Here is a 7,219-nt window from a genome sequence, read left to right as displayed (position 1 = left end):
ACATAAATCACGTTAAAGCTTAATTCGGCTGCACATTAAGCAGAACAGTATGATTTATGTAGCACTTTTATATGCAAAGTGCTTTATGCAGACAGAAGTTGGATCTGAACAGTATATATTAATGGTTCAGCCATTAGATACTCCAAAAGGTAATTTTTAATATATCAGTTTAAGTAGATTGCTTTCTTACCACCACCTGGTGAAGCCTTGCCATCACATGGTGGCAAATGGGTCACGATTTCCATTCACAAGCTCCCAGAATGGCTGGAGATGTGCTCTGCTTGGACAAGTGAAGGTAGTTAGTACCCCAGTTTTCTGCACCCTCGTACCTTCCAAATGTGTTGGGCTAGAAGTCCCAGAATCCCTCATCTAGGTACGAGGGAGATTCGATGCTAGCTAGGAAATTCTGGGAATTTTAGTCCACCAGATCTGAAGGTCACCAGGTTGAGGAAAGCTACCTGTCCTCAGCTAGCAGCAACATTGCAACACAGAGACCGTCTTGTAGTCTTTGAATGCAGGGGCTAAGAGTTTACTGATATACCCTTTCTCTCAGCACTCCAGTGCACAGAGTGTGTACCCTTTTTTTGCAATGTACAAGTGATGGAGGGGCTCCTGGAACTCTGCACATGTCCCACTTTGTGGAGCTCACAGAGCCTGATCTGTGTAGTTTTGTGGGCCTCTTCCTTTGCTCTTATGCTACTGACAGGAATAAATAATCACTGTTGATAAATAAATAATAAATAACCGCTGTTAATAAATAACCACAAACAGCGATGACTGAAGACATTTAGTTGCAAGCTGCAACCCCGTTACAGCAGGAGGACTGAACCTCTCTCAGCCCAAAGGCTGAATTAAAGTTTGAAGAAATTCTTGGGAGCCACATTCTGGTGGATGGCAGAGATGAAGGCAAAAGAGGAAAACCAAATACCAAATTTACCAGAAGACTTTAACTTAAAGCTCTTGTGACCTCTAAGTAGGCCTTTGCTCAGTTGCCGAGTTGTCATGGAGAGGCCATAGTCTCTGGTATGCCCATCTCTTGGCATCATCCTGCTTCTATGAAGTAAAGATCCTTGTACTACGGCAAGCAGTGCACTTAAACTTCAGTATCACTTGTAGGTTGTCCCTTGCTTTCTTATGCTTAAAAATGGGATGTTTCTGTGAGAAACACTGAAACTAAACAGCTAGAAGTCACCTCCACAACATTCACTGTAAGGGAGCTGTAAAGTAACCTCCAATAAGTGACGTATGACACTTTCTCCCTTCATAGATAAACTAGCAAAAAGACTGTAAGCTTCTGGCTGAAGGGAAAAAAGTCTAAACATGAAAATTATTGTTGAATCTTTAAAGAAGGAATATATTCAAAATAAGCAGTTTAATTCAACTGAAGTGAAAAGGAGAAAACTCATAAGAACTCAGTGGAGAACTTGCATGCAATCACCAATCAATAATAAAGCGATTAGTTATCCAGAGCTGCATTCTTTAAATCTATAATCTAACTTCCAAACTGTTGTTTGCTTCTTGGTAAATGAACTAAATTCACCCAATATTGTTTTAGAGGACAGAATGGAGGCAAATGTTCACATATTACTGCTGCATTTAGAAATAAATGTTGATAGCGGCAAATTGGTCACCAATTATTTCCTGTGAAAAAGCAGGCCTCACGCAGATGACTAATACATTCTGAAAGGCTTGATTAAGCATTCATAGCTTTGAGCAGGTGTTCTTAATGTTTTAGGGTATAGGCATGTGTTTGGAGTTTGGAGTTGTTGGTGCTCTCACAAAATGGCTGCCATGCTGGGTGTAGCCAATTCATTTCCCAGAAGGCAAAATGGTGAGTCTAGAAGAAAAGCAACCTGCCCAAGAACCTAAGTGCAATATCTGAACTTTCAAACACAAACCCCTCTTTCAAATTCCATTAATGTTGGTGCTACAAGACAGCACTTCCCAGCAACCAGTTAAAATAATAATTAAAAAATATAAAAAATCATAGGGGCAAGTACATGGCAGGCCCTGGGGGGATGTCCATGGGCACTTTGCTACAAATAGACACCACACCAAAGATTCAGCCCTGGAAAATGGCTAATTCACTTCACCAAACTCATGCATTTTTGCCCACCCCTTTTCTTTTTATCAGGGATCCAAGACAACTTACAGTCATGCTCTAAATCTTATCCTTACAACAACAATCCTGTGAGGTAGGTTACCCTGAGAGTGAGTGACTGGCTCAAAGTCAACCTGTGAGCCTCATGGCAGAACCCGAATCTGAGTCTAGGTAGAGTTGCTCTAATGAAAAGTTATATGTTTTATACTTTAGAATATAGAAAGCTGCCAGTTTCCCTTCCTTCCCCTTGCCCCTCCCCCTTTATGCAGGGTTTTTCCGTTCAGGTTCCTTCTAAGGGAAAAGGAGATAAGCCCCAGGTATAATCCTGAAAACTCCAGTCTGCCCTTCTGCCAGCTCCCCCATTGTCTTCCTGAATTTCCTACCTCAGACTGTGAAAAGCAAACACTGAAACCTGTTAAATTTTGTAACTCCTGACTGTTTTTTCTTGATGCATCATGATGTTTCCCAACATTTCTGTATTTTCCTTTTGTGCTCTGTGGTATATCGTAGAGCTAAGGGTGATGAAGCAAAAAACCAAAATTGGACCCTGGTGACATGGACAACCATAGATCAATACCTAACGATCCTTTCCTCGGCAAGGTGATTGAGCAGGTAGTGGCTGGGCAACTCCAAGCTTTCTTGGAGGAAACAGATTATCTCAGTCCATTTCAATCGGGTTCCAGATCTGGTGTTGGAACCATGGCTGCCTTGGTCACCATGTGGGATGACCTTTGGGGTGAGAGACAGGGGGAGTGCAGCCCTGTCGATTCTCCCAGACCTCTCAGTGGCTTTCAGTACCATCAACCATGCTATCCTTTTGGTGTGGCTCAGTGAGTTGGGAGCACCATGTTGTGCTGACTTCACTCCTACCTGGCAGACCATCTCTAGGTGGTGATGGCAGGGGATTATGGCTCTGTGCCATGGCACTTATGTCATGGAGTTCCACAGGGTTCAATTTTATCCCCCATTTTTTTTTAACATCGACATGAAAGCACTGGGAGAGGTTATCAGGAGGTTTGGGCTGAAGTGTCATCAATATGCTGACGATACTCAACTCTACCTCCCATTTCATCTGACCAAGGTGTGGTGGTCTCTACCCTCAATTGGTGTCTGGACTCAGTCACAGGTTGGGTGAGGGCCAATATCTCAAGCTCAGTCCTAATAAGAAGGAATTACTGCTGGTGAGAAAACCCCCATTTCAACTGGGAATTCGTAAACCTGTCCTGCATGGGGTTGCACCCCTGCTAAAGGACAAGGTTAGTAGTCTGGGGATGCTCCTAGACCCCAAGTTTTCCCTGGTTGCCCAGCAGGACTTGATTACCAGGAGCACTTTTTGTCAGCTCCAACTGATTTACCAGCTATGATCCTACTTGGCTGAGGGTAGTCTTGCCACTGTCATTCATGGACTGGTAACCCCCATCCTGGACTACTGTAATGCACTATACGTGGGTCTTCCCTTGAAGATGGCCCAGGCTCTTCAAATGATCCAGAACAGGGCAGCAAGGCTACTAATGAGAACCAGTTCCCATTAAGGCCGTTTCTGTTGTGGTACCCAGTTATGGAACACTCTACCGCCAGAGATTTGCCAGGAACCAACCTTGTTAAGTTTCAGGCTCCCGACAAAAAAATTCTTTTCTGACACACCTATGGCACCATCTATACTATTCATATCAATGGCACTGCTTTTAATTACATTAATTTATGTCTTATTTTTTTATTTAAGTATGTTTATTGTGACTTTATCCCTTTTATTATAATATTGTAATTGTATTAATTTATCAGTGTTATTTATTGATGTTTTATTGTAATGGCTACCCAGAGAGCATGATGCTATTGAGCAGCTTTCAAACAAATCAGATAGATAGATAGATAGATAGATAGATAGATAGATAGATAGATTTGACTGGGAAAGAAGCAGAGGGTTTTTCCTTTGGAACAAGTGCTTGAGTGTAAGTTTCTCAGAAAGAGAAGGAAGGCCTGACACCACAGAGACCACCAGTTTTTGAAGAACCAGGTAGGCTGCTTAATGCAAGGCTAGTCGGCATTTTTTTTTTTTTTTTGTCATTTGTCACTGAATATTCTCTTTAAACTTCCTATTGCTTTGTGCTTTGAAGCTGACAGTCTTCTTTCTTTCCATTCTGTACTTTTTGCTTGATTCCCTAAGAAATCTCACCCTGTTTTTATCAAAACCCAAACTGCGTGCTTTGGGAATGAAATGGGGGAGTCTCACGAGGGAGGACACCACATCATGGGTCACACCAATACTGATTTGACCACCTGTAACCCAAGCTGTGCTCCCTTCTGGATGCAAGAGGGCCACAAGCAATTTCAGTGCTAGAATCCTGGCTGGATCCTTGGCCAGTCATTCCAAAGGGGCTGCAAGGACTTGGGACTGAGGTGGCTGGATTTGCTTTATACTCAGTAGTGGCATCTGGTATCAGTCAGCTTTTTTTGCAGCAGACCTTGTAGCGAGGGTGCTTTTGGATGTCAGGTCAGAACAGGCCTTACTGTTCCTATAATGTAGTGGTGTGATATGGAGCGCTGTCCTACGCATAAGTCCCACTATGTTCCTGACAAGAAAAACCAGATTGACAAGAAAAATTGGAGAGTCTGCTGGGGGTGTACAATCAAAAGAACATTTACAGTTTATTCAGACATATGGGAAATACATGCAACATGTAGGCGGCCCCCAAAGGGACTACAAAGATGGAGACTGTACAAGATGTTTTTATAACCTAAGTGTGCAGAGGATTAGAGCCTAAATTAAACGAACATAATTTGAGCTGGGAATCTTCCATGTTTCAGAATGTTTTGAGTTTTGCACCTGATGGACAGTCTAATATTTCTGCTTTGGAATTTTGATGACCTCAGCTTTTATTAAGAAAGCAAGCTTCTAGTCCATAAGAGTCCACCTTGGTTCTAAAACTATGCCATTCTATGGAAATATACCTGGTTAGAGGATAATGCTAATAATAACCCCTCCTTCACGAACTTCAGCTGTTCTCCCCTAACTATACAGCTCACTTTCACATGCCTGCCCTCCTCCAAGATACCACTGTTTGTAAAATAACTGGATGCATTTTTTAAAAAGTATATATATATTTGGAATCATAAACTAACAGACTACATCTAAATGAAACTAGTGGGGTTTATTTCTGAGTTAGCATGTTTAGGAATGAGCTGTAAAGCATGTGTGCAAATTGGGACCATTTATGCAAAATAAGCACTTTAGTGAACATCGAGGCAATTTGCATAATTCCTTCTGGGCTGAAAAACCGACTTTGCTTGATAGAGAATTTGGGTCCCCTTAGTATAGGAATGTATTAAGAAGCAAAAATAGAGGCAAACATCACACTGCTGGCAGAAGAGAGTTCATCAGTTGAAATATATCACCAAACACATTTTGACAAAAGTCTTCTGGAGGGCAGGGACAAGAAATGTCAGTCTTATTTTAAAAGGTGCTTCTTCTGCTGTTCTAGTTCACCAATGGATGTTCCTTTTGAATTTTCGTGATATCTGCCCATCAAGAGGAACATTTGTGTTCTGTGGATCCTCTTTTAAAATCAATCTGTGTTGTGTATCACCTACTATCAGATATGTATAAAGTGGAGGTGTAGCCTTTTATCCTTTAATTACAATAAAATACATTCCATTCTTTTTCCTCTCTTCTACAATTTCAAAGGACCAAATTCCATTCAAGAAATTTGCAATGAAAAACGCTACTGTAACTTCATTGTTGCTTCACGCACATGATGTAGAGAAAAGATGGATGGGGGTGAGATATGGCCCAGACACTGAACATAGTCAGGATTGGAGGCCTCCGATGGTGCTATTTCAGAACGTCCTTCTGGAGTGTAGTCTATGATTGTTCTGGCGAAACTGTTCTGTGGACTGTGGCCCTGGGCCAGCCTTATCATTAAGCAGTGAGGATGTGGCTTTAGGTGGCAGAGGGTAGGAGACATCATCAAGGTTTTGGCAGAGAGAAAGTTGTGCCACATAAAACTTGCCCTGTCTCCTAAGTTAGCCTGCTGCTTTCAGGTGTAGTGAGGACGTGGTCACCTACACAGTATTGAACAGGAATTCAACTTCCTGTTCAATCAGCTTCTCTACTTGCCATAAGAGGGGACAACATCATGATTTGGTGCTGGGCCTGCTGTGTCTTACAGCTGATGTTGGTAAAATGAGAGAAGATTTGACCTGTGAGTCCAGATGGGGTAGATGGCTCATGCAGAATCCCATATCATTAGAGGTCTCCTGACTAAATCTGGGCCTAAATACACCCTGCGCACTGGAGGGCTCATGAGGGTGTACAGGCCTGTTTGGTTGCTTTGCTTAGTGAGTTCTTCAGGATACAAATAGGAAGGTCTGACTCAGCCAAGGCATTCTTATTTTTCTTTAAGAATGAGAGCCCCATGCGTGATGACTGACAACAGCTCTCAGAAAGTGTCCCCTATTATTCATAACCATCTGTTCAACAAAAGCAAGTGAAAAAAGGAAATGTCATTTTAGATTCATGGAGTGAGTGGGACGGAACCTGAAATGCCATGCCATGACAGCTAAGATCCAGGGGTGGGTGGGCAGGCAGGTGGGTGGGTAGCAGTGGACACCAGAGAATGCTATGACATTGGCAAGTAGGTGGTGCAAACAGTGAGTTAAGAAACACAGACATCAGGCACGTCATGACTAATACCACCAAGAAAAGGCAACTCCTGCCTCAAACTAAGTATTGCAACTACATCCACAGATGCTGCTAACCCACGGACAAGCTTACAGGCCATTTATGCACATATATCTGTCTTAGAGATTCACTGCACATGGTGGGCCTGAAAGAAGCAAGCCAAACTTCTTCCAGTTTGCAAAGCCATCTCTGCCTAGTCACCCGGAAGCAGCTCCTATTTGACTTGGGCACTCAGAAAAGTGGCTCCTATGAAGCCCAGCATTAACTTCTAGGGGAAGGCTGAAGAGGGGCATTGCTTGGATAAGAATGAGTGTCTTCATCAATGTGATGGGAGAAGACAAGACTGGCATTAACTGTAGGCATGGCTGGACACTTGCCAAGGACCCACACCCCAGCAGAGGACCATTGACAACTGCCCGTTTGTGTGGCCCTCTGCTTCA

Source organism: Varanus komodoensis, unplaced genomic scaffold, assembly GCF_004798865.1.
Source record: "Varanus komodoensis strain SLA01 unplaced genomic scaffold, ASM479886v1 scaffold16, whole genome shotgun sequence".
Lineage (NCBI taxonomy): Eukaryota > Metazoa > Chordata > Lepidosauria > Squamata > Varanidae > Varanus > Varanus komodoensis.
This window is presented reverse-complemented; position numbering follows the sequence as displayed.